This window comes from Pinus tabuliformis, chromosome 4_1 (assembly GCF_031772625.1).
Source record: "Pinus tabuliformis cultivar Carrire ecotype Pingquan chromosome 4_1, CPIR1, whole genome shotgun sequence".
Lineage (NCBI taxonomy): Eukaryota > Viridiplantae > Streptophyta > Pinopsida > Pinales > Pinaceae > Pinus > Pinus tabuliformis.
In genome coordinates this window covers 987,200,415-987,214,520 of record NC_142303.1, presented here as the reverse complement: position 1 = coordinate 987,214,520, position 14,106 = coordinate 987,200,415, and the positions used below count along the sequence as shown (strand labels likewise).

At 35.5% G+C, this 14,106-nt stretch overlaps 1 pseudogene; it reads left to right on the top strand.

Annotated features, from left to right (window-relative positions):
* The window catches only part of LOC149179451 (protein DETOXIFICATION 42-like), a 45,765-nt pseudogene extending 36,856 nt beyond the window's left edge, over positions 1–8,909 (top strand).
* The last annotated feature ends 5,197 nt before the right edge of the window (positions 8,910–14,106 follow it).

Genomic DNA, 14,106 nt, shown 5'->3' with positions numbered 1-14,106 from the left:
GGCAGTACATTTTTCCCCATCAATGGGATCCAAAATGTAGAAACTCAACAATGATCATTATGGAAAATATGAACTCTCACTCTACCTATTTTCACCACATAATTCTAAAAATTGTAGTTATTTCCTTGTATAGAGGGAGTATATGGGAAAAAATGTTTACTAGAGAGAACCAAGTATGGTTCTATTTGCATTATTTCCCCCAATCTTTTGGTCCTGATTATGGATCCTCTCTCAAATCTAAAGCATCAGAAACTCAACAATGATAACTATGGAAATCCAAGTTCTAACTCTACCAATTCTGACGATAAAAGAATAAAAATCATAGTTATTTCCCCATATGGATGGGATATATGGGAATAAATATGTTTACTAGAGAGAATTGGGTATGGTTATCTTTGCATTATTTCTTGTAGGATTTTTGTCTTGATGATGGGTCTTGTTTTGGATTTGAAATGTAGACAATCAATAATGATCACAGTGGAAAATTGAAGTTCTCGCACTACCAATTCTTGACGAAGAAGTCTTTAAAACAAAATACCTCTTTCTCACACTCTGAATGTTAGTCACATCTTTTTCATAATCCTCTCTTCATATCCTTGGAACTATTTTATAGTTAGGGTTTTTCCCTCTATGCTAACTAAATTTTAGTCTATTGACTATAATTTAATGTTTTGGGTATGGAAAATTCCATTTCAACCATGGAAATTATTTCCAAATTGTTCTTCATATTTCTATCTTTCCAACGAGCTCTTGTTAACCCAATTTAGACGTTGAGAAATTAAGTTATTTCCTCCATAATGTAGTGAATTAGCATTATTTTATCTACTCCATGTGAATCTTGCCCTTTGTTTATAAATCCACCCTATTTATCCCACATGCATTGTGGGAGAGAATTTCTAACAATTATAAGGAAACAGGCTCCTTGTAATATTTGTGTATGAAGTATAAAGAGCCATGGAACCTTGCATAGATTTATATGTAGTGTAAACTTTTGGTCACCACCTCAATGCCCAGGATCACTAGCAAAGTCATTACCGAGTCACCTATGTTCAATCCATATATTTCAAGTGTCACCTAGAGATGGATCCACCTTACTACCACGTGTCCTTGGGAGATGTGACAAAGTAAAGAGGGTGGAAAAATTAGGACAAGAAATAATTAAATAATAGTGCAAAGGAGGATAGTGCAAAGGAGGATAATGCAAAGAGGAAGTAAAAGTAGTGAAGTGAAATTATATGTGAGAAAATTAATAAAAAAGACTAAGCATTGGAAGGGTGTTGGGATGAGATGAGTAAGCATTGGAAGGGTGTTGGGATGAGGTGAGGTAAGGTGAAGTGAAAGCAACTGTGACGGAAATGAGAAAAAAGACAATGTTTGGAATTAGGGTTTAATAAAAATGACTAAGCAGAAGGGTGTTGGGATGGGGTGAGGTAAGTTAAAGTGAAAGCAATTGTGAGTGAAATAAGAAAAATGAATATTTATGGAATAAGGGTTTAATAAAAATGACTAAGCATTGGAAGGGTATTGGAAGGGTGTTGGGATGAGGTGAGGTAAGTTGAAGTGAAAGCAATTGTGAGTGAAATAAGAAAAATGAATATTTTTGGAATCAAGGTGTAGAGATGAGGTGAGGTGAAGGAGTGAGGAGACCCACTTTGATTTCTTAAAATGGCTAAGTATAAAAGTAAGTGAGGTGATTTGAAGTGAAATTAAATGTAAGTAAAAGAAAGAAAATGACTAATTGTGGAATCAAGGTGTAGAGATGAGGTGAGGTGAGGTGAAGCAAGGAGTCCTACTCTAATTTCATGAAGCAAATAATTATAGAAAGTATTGGCTAAGTATGGAAAGTAGGTAAGTATATAAATGAAGTATGGAAAGTGAGTAAGTAATGAAAGTGAGGTGTTAGGACGTGGTGTTAGGACGTTGGGATGTATGGATGTCGAAAAGTCAAGATATATGGAATTCAGGATGAATGGAAATTGAGATGTCGGAAGTCATGATGGGTTTAAAGGCTTAGAAGGTGTTGGGTCATCCTACCATCCCTACTTAAAAAAAATAAAAATTAAAAAATCCTAGTACAGATGGAGGAGGATGAAGAGTAATTCCACATTAAAAAAAATGATAAGAAAGTGGATAATGAATGGAAAATAAAAAATGAGAGAATCGAAGAAAAAAAATAAACGGAAAATAAGGAGAAAATTAAATATTGGGGAAGACAAAATGAAGAAGGTTTGGGTAAGTTAACTTTACAGGTTTTTAGACCAAATTAAAAATGTCTTAAGCCCATTGCCTCCATTTTTTATTCCTTAAAGTGTTGGATGAAGATGAAACATATGGATATCCAACGAGAGGATGATAACAACTTGTTTCCTTCCTTTTAATATCCCTTTAAAAGGATTTACCACTGATTAAAAATATTGATCAACATTGTTGTAGAAGATGTTATTGGTTTTATAATAAATAATTGATCTAATGGTGGTGTTGTTGACAATTCTCTAAAGCATATTTGCATCATCATATTCATTATTTTAGAAAAAAAAATTACTTACTTATATCATTACTATACACCATTTATTTGAAGATGAAAATCATGAACCTATCAAAATTATTGTTCAAGAAACTATTGCACTAGAAAGTCTTTATTGTATTCACTATATTTATCATGATCATTGTACTTCAATTTGTAATGGTGATAGAGAATTGATTTTTCTCACTCCAACTGGTGTAGTTTCTTTTAATATACATGCAATAATGATACTCTTAGCTCCTAAAATTCCTACTAAAGAAATGTGACGATTGCATGAGTAATCTATAACATTATTTCAAGAATAAATGAGGTATATTAGATACATTTTGATTTACGAAATAATTTTATAGGACTAAGTTTATTCATACAGATAGATTCTTGATTACAAGAAGAATTTCTAGAAAATAGATATAATTATTGTTATAGTAGATCCATTATTCTTGTGAGAAATAAGCCTTTGTATGCATGTAATATAAAAGAGAAAGTTTTGAAGGAAATATTCAACGTTGTCATCATTTGGATAATGTATTTCGCTAGCAAGGAAATTATTTGAAACAACCACCATTTTGGAAACTCTTGACTAACATGATAAATGCAAAATCCATTCTTGATGATTGAGATTTCCTTATGTCACGGGTTTATATGAGTTTGCCTCATGTGGGAAAGAGTTTATTTCATTCAACACTTCACATGTTCCCAACAAATAATTTGGTCTCCATGCATGGCACACACATGCTCAAAACATCGCATTCTCTAATTACAAGATGTGTTGTTAAGCATACAACACAAACAAAGATTGTTGGTATTGATGATGATCAATTTAAACATGAAATGTTATTATGCCTTGCTTAGTGTCATATTGATATAACTTATGGGTTGAAATTATCTTAGTTAATAGTACACTTGGTTACATGCAAAATATTTTCTATAATATTAATGATGATCAATTTAAACATGAAATTTTATTATGCTCTTATTAGTGTGTCATAGTGATATTAACTTATGTGTTGAAGTTATCTTAATTAATAGTACACTTGGTTACTTGCAAAATATTTTCTATAAGATTCACTCAAAACCCCCTCAATTTTCAATGTTCTCTATTTTTTTATAAATACATTGATGTTATATTTGAAACATTTTATCTAGACATTGTACAAGTAATACTTTTTTATTAGAGGAAATTCTAAACAAATTTTGAAAATGGTATGGATTTTTTCTATATATAAATCACGGGTGTTGACTTTTAAAGCATGAAACAATTGATATTGGAAACAAAGAATAACAAGTGTTTTTCTTCACAACATATCAAGAGTTAAATCAATAGATAATTTACACATTTCAACACCTTTCTATTTTATCATTCCTCCATTAGGTTTATACATACTCTGGTCGGAAGATTCTTCTCTCAAGGAACTATTATTCATTTTTTATCAATTTTGGTTCAGATGATGGACCCCCTTTGGGGTTCGAAACGTCGACAGAATGAACATAATACTGTGGATAATCTGCATCATGTAATCCAGAAAAAAAAACTACCACAGAAGCGTAAAGTCTAACATAACTTCCCTGTACGGAGGGGATACAAGGAATGAGATCTGTCTTCTCGAAATCTTAAGGATAAAAATTGAGAGGAGAACTGCCGACCTGCAATTTCTGAAACAATGTAGAAACAATGAAATCATTCCTCCATTAGGTTTATATATACTCTGGTCGGAAGATTCTTCTCTCAAGGAACTATCATTCATATTCTATCCATTTTGGTCCTGATGATGGACCCCCTTTGGGGTTCTAAACGTCGACAGAATGAACATAATATTGTGGATAATCCGGATCATGCACTCCAAAAAACTACCATAGAATCTTAAATTCTAACATAAATTCCATATACGAAGGGGATACATGGAATGAGATCTGTCTTCTCGAAATCTTAAGGATAAAAATTGAGAGGATAACTGCCGACCTGCAATTTCTAAAACAATGTAGAAACAATGAAATCATTCCTCCATTAGGTTTATATATACTCTGGTCGGAAGATTCTTCTCTCAAGGAACTATCATTCATATTCTATCAATTTTGGTCCTGATGGTGGACCCCCTTTGGGGTTCAAAACGACGACAGAATGAACATAATACTGTGGATAATCCGGATCATGCACTCCAAAAAAAACTACCACAGAAGTTTAACGTCTAACATAAATTATTATAATCCATAGATTTATTACAACATGATATAAATATTTTCACTATAGAAAATGTATATGCTTTGTTAATGTTATTATTTTAAATTATTGATGTTGCATTTATCATTTTCATATCTTCTAAAATAACCTTTATACATTTGTCATATTCATATTATTAGTACATGTCGCAGGCAAAGCAGGGACTATAGTAATCAGAAAGTTGCCACTAATATTATTTTGAGTTGGTTACGACCAAAGTTTTTAGGCTAGCGATATATTTTTTATAATGAAATCTCCTTAGCCATCTTATTTGGCCTCTGCCGGCAGGGAGGCCAAAAGCATATGTTATATTTCATTTATTTCCTTTCCATTTTCATTTGTTTCCTTAGAATTTTGAATCGTTGAACTAATGCTAACATTAGTTCAAGGCATTAAATATGTCAGGTGAATGTACGAGGCAAGGTAACCAAGGAGGGATCTTGGGATCTATCTGTAGCTAACATTACATTAATCTCATGCATGGTTTACACATGGCTCACCCTGCTTCTTTTCATTTCACTTCAACCCGTTGGTTTTGACCCAGGGGAGATCCTAACGAACACAGTAAACTAGGGCCAAGGAGAGCTCTTAACCAGCAAACCAGGTTCGGGCCGAGGAGAGATCTTAACCAGCACAATAAACTATGTATAATCATGGATTAAGTTGTTGAATCTAACACTGATAGGCAATACATTGATATGCAATCTAAGTTTTTGGAAGCTTAGCAGAGTTCATTGGAAGTTTACCAGTCATTGTAGCCGATGCCTAAGAGAAACACACTTTGATTCAGACGTTGTAGAGGGGACACTTTGATTCAGACACTACAAAGGGATTTCTTATGATTCATAGGGATTTCTTTTGATTCTTGAAGTGTCCATCGGAGCTCAGAAGAGAGTCACAATTGTCACTGGATTTGTGGTAGCAAGGCTCCCAAATATTTCATCACCATGTCTAGATTCTTGACGGATAACACAGGTTTAATGGTTGGCTTCCTCTGTAGTAAGCTCTTGCACTGATTTTCCCTACCTCTATTCCTTAAGCAACTTTCAGAGATACAGAAAACAAGCGCTTTCAGAGGGGGGATTTTGGGTATCAAACGGAGAGACAGAATAGATGTATATAACAAAACGAGATACTTACTTAGCTCCTACTTATGGATATGGATCTACATATGGATTTCGATCATCCATAGTTGCACCAGCTGCTTTTTCCTCTTTCTCTGTCGGTTGAAGGTTCAAGAGAAGACACTGCCACTAACGTTTGAATCGAACCTATTTGTATGGAGATTTCTTGGAAAGATAGGTGGCGCGGACCCTATCTGAATAGTTGAGGGAGTTCAGCTGTTGCTTTTGCTAGCAAAGGTTTGCATCATTTGATTGTGTTCATTTAGGAGCCATGTTGGAATTTAACAGAGATTTCGTCTTTCAAATGGGTGATAAAAGGCCTATGTCAAATGGTATGAGTAGACGTTTTTAAAATGAGTGGTTTGAGATTACATTTCTAAGAACCAAGTCAAATCACCTACCATGGACACTTCCACTGTGTGGAGCTTCACCTACTCCTTTGTCAATCCTGCTTACCCTCCATGCCGACTTCCTTGGATCACTTCCTGGTGCCGTGTTGATCACTTCCTAGTGTCGTGGTCTTCCCAGCTACATGGGTAGAAGCCAAGGTAGCAGGAGTAGTTGATCTAGAAGTTTATGGAGCATTCATTGAAGCCAAAAATCTCCAGAATAAAATTTTTTATTTTCCCTGCGAGCTTTGTTTACATATAACTACCCCATAGAAAATCATATTTGCATGCCACAACTTCATGTCGCTTCATCCACGCATTTCATGGCATGTTATGAAAAATAGATGGCTTCATCCGCGTATTTCATGGCATGTTATGGAAAATAGAGTGGCCAGGTAACTAGACTCATGGCATGTTGTGGAAAATAGAGTGGGATCCTTGGGGCCCACTTGGCCTAGAGGTCATCATTTAAATATTCGGTTCAAAATTATTTGACAAATCACTTTGCAAGGGTTTGGTGGGGTATTATAATGTTATAATGTCTGCATGGATTGCAGGTGTCTCAATCAAAAGAGATGGTGTTCTCTATACAAGCCCATCCGTTATCTGTACAAGCCTCAGGTTGATTACAGTAAATCAAGGCAAGTCCCATTCGTTCTTTGTACAAGCCTCAAGCTGATTGCAGTAAATCAAGGTAGGTGTGAGCAACAATGATTTTGAAACCACTCTATGATGGATTAGCAACACTGGGCCAAGATTCTTCTAGGTATAACTTCTCCTACCTACTTAAAATATATAAATTTCAATCTACAAGGCGAATATGAATAATTGATTAATTTTGTATTATGCGTCACTGCCAGGTTATCATTTCTTCATGGTCTGGAGAATCAATCCATTCGTTCCCAGAGCAGCACCTTCTCTACATTAGCAAACATGCCCGAGAATAATGATTAGGTAGTTTCTTTCTTATTTTTTTGATTCAGATGAAAGTTTAAAGTGTATCCAAGAGAACTCAATCCATCCTTGTTTAAACTGTATCCAACAGAACTCAATCCATCCTTGCCTGACTCAATTAACTAGTGTCGTTTTTCTTTCTGAAGGGCATCCAGAGACAATAATTTCAAAGACCCTCAACAGGGAATGCTCACTCTATTATTTGGTTGATCGCCAGGTTTCTTGTCTTATTGCATAACCTACAGCTTCAGAGCAAACCAGGTTCAACCATACGTACCCAGACACAGTTACTTGGTTTACAAATCTACTCACCTTTTTAGAGTATTTAGAACTAGTATTGCTTTCTTTACGTTTCAGACAAGGGAAAGGATAGACATCCTGAAGGAAAGGAATGCCAACCCCAGACAGTCGGACAAGGTGGAGCCTATGAAATTATTGGAGATTGAAAGTGACACTTCTAAGAGAAAATACTTTCCAAGAATATTGTCTCTTTTTTGTGATTGGGTTCAAGTTTCCAGCACTTTCCTAACCATTGGTTCCTTGTGTCTTTGTAGGACACAAACACACCAGACTAAATCCTTCCTTCTTCTCCTAGTCTCAGTTCAAGTTATTACCTTGAACTTATCAAAGTAAATAGAGTTTATCAAAGTTCCTTTTAATTTTTTAGGATGATGAACTTAGTGTGTGGAAAAATGCTTAGAATTCATTTTCAAGAGTTTGTCTTCATGATCAACCTTCGACTCCCTTTGTTTGGCCCAAGGACATGCAGTAGTTGTAACTTCATTGAAGATAGTTTTGAAGTTTTTGTATTGAAATTTTCTATGTTTCTCCTTGCATTGAAGATTAAAATTCGTTTACCCTATACATTCATACTCAAAGTCTATTTTCGTTGAGACACAGTAACGTGTAACCATACATGTGAAGATACTTCCAATAAATGGAAGAAGCATATTTACGTAAAACAATAATTGTTTTCCCATATCTCTCCCCTATTTTTTCAATGATGCTTGAATGCTTTAACCTTGATAAAATAATTTATTAGTATGCAAAAACATGAAACTAGTTTTAACCTTGGCTAATTTTTATGTTTGCCAAATTTTGCGTGCATTTTCTCGTGTAACATTTCTCTCTTGATAGAAATCTCACCTTATTGTTTCTCTTAACATGCACTGCTTCACCATTTTCAAATTCTACAACATTCATTTCTACCAATGCCTCCTCTCTTATCACTGGTGTTGATAGTCATCTTAGAGGTGGGGTTTTCTCTTTATCTGAGGTTGTGACCGAGTTTAGGGTGCATTATAATTGATTTATGAATAAAGACAAAATAGCTAAACTATTTCATATATATGCAGGTCCCTAAATATTTTAGTCAAGTGACTATGCTTTTCATTAGATGTCTAATGAATAGTGTCAAAAGTTATGTTTTGTTTTTGTATTTAACAGGTTTTTTCTATTATACAGATGTAAAGTCTGCAACTGAAATGGAGTCCTTGCATAGGATAGTGTTTGAAGGATCAAATGCTACAACAGTTCTTGTACCATGTTCAACCTGGTTCAGATCAAGATATGTTGGAAGAGGTTTCAATAGTGCAGGATCTAGTCAATTTGTAACTGGGTGGTCTACCTCAGCTGCCTATGCCTTTGCTTCTGGGTTATGGGCAAATGGGTTAAATTTTTTGCTGAGCAAACAAGCATAAATAATTATTATGTTAAGCATAAATAAATATTATTCATATTTTTCTAATCATTTCTAACTTATATTTCGATGAACAGAATGTAAATCACCATTGGTTGTTTCTTTAGTGAAACATTACCTTTATGATTATGTTTTTATTTTCGGTGTTAATTGTCAAAGTCTAGAATACTGTCTTTAGTGAAACATTACGTTTATGGTAAAAAAAAAAATGGTTAACTATGTAAGTCTAGCATAGTTCTATTTTAAACCTAGATATGTTAGGTACCAAGAGGCATGAAAAAGAAACTAAGATCCAAACTTTCAAGTGCTTAAAAGATCCAGGTTAATTTTTCTTTTACACTGTGAACTTATACCTTCTTTTCTTCTATCTTGGTTTATAATCATTAGATATGAATCGATGAGACTTCATGTTTTTTAAATTGTTGTGGTTTATAATCGTTACACATGTATGGACTGGTAGATAATGTGACACCTCATTCATCTTGCCTGTAGATGGCACCTTACATATCTCTGACCTGGGCTTTGAGTCCACCTGCAATCAACCTCTTTTTATTATCTTGGTTGATAATCATTACACATGGATGGATGGACAGATAATGTGACACACCCTTATTCACCCGATATATACCTCATTTACATTGGTTGTAAATGAGTTGTATATACCCCATGCCTATAAACTGGGCTTTGAGTGGACCTTGTTTCTCTCTTTGCAACAAGGCGTTCTTATCAATTGTCAATGCCTTGTTGAGGCAAGTGGTATTAATGGTGTAGATTTGTTTTTTTTAATATGTAAATCATGTTGCTTTAATATACCAGACACAAGCCTGACTTCCAACTTCCAAGACTGTTACTATCCTGTCACTAGTCTATGTTTTTATGCATAATTGTTGTGTTTCATTTTGAATCACATTGAACTGGTCCCTTAAAAGACAAATGGTATTGGATCATTTTGTGTGCTTATGTTATACACAACAAGATCTATTATGGCATTGAAAATAATATATTTTCTGTAAGTTCCTTATGCATTGAATTCATTTACTGTCATGCCATACCTGCCTACTTTAGTTTTCTTGGCTTCCTGACATCAATGGGTTAGGACGAATTTTTAGAAGTGTGTGGGATACATTTGGTAATGATTTGTTTCAGAAGGCAAGGGGAAGCCTTCTCTTCTTTTCATTTAGCGAAATTTGATTAGACGTGCTGAATATCTCTCACAAAATCCTAGCAAATGTTGTAGCTTTACACATTTGGATCATCATGGAATGGACCAACGAGTCTCTTTTTCTCAAGATTAACTTTTACAAAGCATATGACAGCGTTCACTGGTCATCTATATTAGTACAGAAATTCTTCACTGATTTTGCTCCACCTGTGTTTCCATGGCTAACACTTTTTTCTCATGTTTCTGGAGTTAATGTTCCCTTGCCTGTTGAAATTGTAATATCAACTATCCTACAGCACTTGCCGGAATCCGTCATGGCAACAGCGACTGCAAACAACGTTTCTTTCCAGAAAACCGCTTGTCTTTATCGCACCGTTTTTCATGTGTTGGTGGTTTTTCCCCAAATGGCAACGATAACAATCATCGATTGACACGCGTCCACAGCAGATTTTCAAAACATCTTTTCATCAAAGCATAATGTTCGTGTGGTTTGACTGAGCGATAGCCGTTCGATTGAGGTCAGTGTTGTCCACCGTCGATTGAAACAAAGTTGTGTACAGACCTGCACCATGGAGTAATTCATGAATTTGACGTGAAGTAAAAGTTTCAATTTTGACTGTCGGTCTGTCAGTGAAGCAATTAAATGAAATTCACTGCATTCGTAGAATGTTGGTAAAAGTTTTAATTTTATTGTTTTTTTTTTACTTTACGGAAGTATGGGCACAAGTAAAATGTATGTAAGATCTTTTTGTGTTGTTCATTGATATGCATATGGACTGCGCAGCAGCGCGATGGAAATGTATTGCCCTGTCTTGATTTGTAAAACATGAAATGTAACACATGCAGCAGCGTGTATGTTTGGTTGTTCGTTGAGTGAAAACAAAAGGGTATACGCAGCAGCGTAATGTAGTTGTTTTGTTGAGAGAATATATATGCAGCAGCGCAAATACACACAGCAATGTGAATGTAAGGGTTGTTAATTGAGAAAACGAAAGGCAATGCGTAACAGCGCTAATGTCATTTTTGAGAATGAAATGTAATGCAAAGAATACGCAACAGCGTGAAGTCTTTGCAGTTGTTCGTTGAGAGAACGAGGGGAACTCGCAGCAGAGCGAATGTAAGAAGTTTATTTTTACACACAGCAGTGTGAATGTTCTGTTGGTTGTCGAACATGAAATGTAATACGCAGCAACGTAGAAGAGCAATGTAATGGGAATGTATAGAAATGCAGAGAAAGTTTGTGGTTGTTGAATATGCAAAGGGTAATATGCAGAAGCGTAAATGTAAGTTTTTTTTTACAGCAATGAATGTAAGAAATTTTACACACAGCAGTGTAAAATTTCAAAGCAGAGACAGAGTAAATTTATTTGTGTGGAACTGAAGCGTTCCCTGGTTGAAATCCCTCTGTGTGAGGAAGATGCTTTTGTAACAGCAGTTGAGAAATCCCTCTGTGTGAGGAAGATGCTTTTGTAACAGCAGTTGTGAAATCCCTCTGTGTGCGGAAAATGCTTTTGTAACGGCAGTGGTGAAATCCCTCTGTGTGAGGAAGATGTTTTTGTAACAACAGTTGTGAAATCCCTCTGTGTGAGGAAGATGATTTATGTAACAGTTGGTTTTCTTTTAATGAATAGAAGTTTTTTTTGTGTTGCTAAAACTCTGTCTGCAGCAAAACAATTTTAGTTTCCGCTGTGTTGAAAAACGGAGCATTATTCTCTGTTCATATTTTTTGTTTTGGAATTAAACAGAAAATTCCGAACAATGGTATCAAAGCTTGTCTAGGCTCTTTGAAGGTGTCAAAGAAGCTGAAGGAAGGATTTCTTGCTGTAGTAGCTTCTCCAGTAGAGTGAAGACTCAGTCAAAGAATCCAAGGTATTTCTCAAGTTTTTTGTGTTACTATTGAGGACAGTCTCCTATTTTAAATACACAGTCAAAGTATTTTAAAGCATAGTTAAGAGAACACAAATGGCGAGGTCAAGGAAGAAAGCCTCCACTCCTCCTAAGGATGTGTCTCCCTCTACTACTAAAATAGAAGACAATCAATTTGAAAGCATTCTGTTTGAGGCTCCAAGGCTCAATGGGAACTTTAATATATGGGAAGCAAAAAAGAGGACTTTCTTACAGTCTCAAGGGATTGAATTTTGGGAATCAGTCATTGATGATAGCAGGATGGATAGAGAATCCAAGGAGTACAATGCAAAAGCAGCAAAGACAATCTTGAGTGGGCTACCTGATTCTGTAACGAAGAATCTAGGAAAACATTCATCGGCAAAGGATATATGGGACAAACTTCATGACCTTCACTCAAAAGGAGCACTGACCATGACCATCAATCAAAAAGGAGATCCTGAACCCATCATAGAAGCTGAAAATGAGAATGATGACATTAAGGCTGGAGCAGACTTAGAAGATGAAAAGAATGAAAAGGACTTTGTAGAAGAACTCCTCGCTCAACTTATGACTGCCATGGAAGAGATTAACAATTTGAAAAAGGAAAATGAGGCCCTTAAGAAGATAGCTCCAGTTGGTAACCAAGATCAAACGAGGAAGAAAGTTGACCTCATCAAGCTTCAAGTATAAGAAAGGGATGAAGAGCTTGCCAAACTTAAGAAGGAATTTCATCAAAGCAAAAGGAAACATCGTGAAGAAGTCATATCCATGACAAATCAATTGAATAAAGCAAAGACGCAAGAAAATACCTTGTCAAGTCAACTTGAACAAAGGCACAAGAGCGTGAACAAACTTGAAGAAGAGATTGGTCAGTACAAGGTAGAGGTCTCCTCCCTTAAGTCTCAATTACAAGAAGCCAGGAAACAGGCACAAGAAGCTGAGAAGAGAATGGAGAACAGTCAAGCAAAGAATGAAGAAATCTTCAAAATGAAGTCAGATAGCATCTCCCTTAAAATAGTAGCAGCTGAAGCTACTCGTAGCAAGGAAGAAACTGAGGAACAACTTGAAAAGAAGAATAATGAGTGTGAAAGATTGGAAGAAGAAATTGTCCTCCTCAGAAAAAAGGTTGAAGGGATGAAAAAAATCTTGAAGAGCTCTCAAGCTTTGGATGACATGCTCAGCTATCACAGATGTCCATCTGATAAATCAAGACTCGGGTATGCAGGTGAACCCTCAAACAAGAATGAAAATGCTTTAAGAAAAAGAGATGTGAAGAAGCTAGAAAGAAATTGTGATGCTCCTAGTTCCAGCAAAGGCAAGGAGAAAAATCAAGGCTACAATAGAAGAAATCCTATTCCAAGAAAAAATCTTGCTCCAAGTAGAAAACTAGCTCCAAAAAGAAATGTAAATGATGTCAAAGAGGCAAGAGGCAATGGTTATCATGAAAGGATCTCAAGGCAGAAAGGCTTCAGAAGTACATCAAGGAAACCTCCATCTCCCAGGTACCAAAGTTCATTTTTTGGTTATTTTTATTCTTGTTCAAACTTTGGTCATATGGCAAAAGACTGTAAAGCATCTCATAGAGATAGATGTTATAGTCTTCGACAACCTCCAAGAAACAATTTTACAGGAAGAAATCATGAAATCTTATTCATGAACAATGTAGAATGCTTCAAGTGTCATAACATTGGTCATATGGCACGTGATTGTAACTTAACATGGGCTCTTACACAAGCTAGAACCATGCAAAAGAAGAAAGTTACACAAGTATGGAGAAGGAAGGAAATACAGTCCGAAAGTCCTTTGAGCTCTCCAGCCAATCTAAGTTTTTTTTTTAGAAGACTCTGCCAAAAGGAGACGATGCATACAGTTAGGGGGAGCCTGTAATTCTTGATCATTATCGCTGAAGCTATTAGTGAACGGGTCCTTATGAAATCCTTGTTGAACTATATTAACAGTCATTCTTTGATGAAGATCTTCTTATAGGGGAGAGATATGGAATTAAATCTGCCATAAGAGCAGAGAAGAAAAGGTTGCAGGATAGCTTGGAGATGCAAAGGTTGGAAATCTTGTCTGAGGCAGAGAGAAAGAGGATATTACATGATGATCAGAATAATTTTGCAGCTGCTATGGCATTCGAAGGAACATG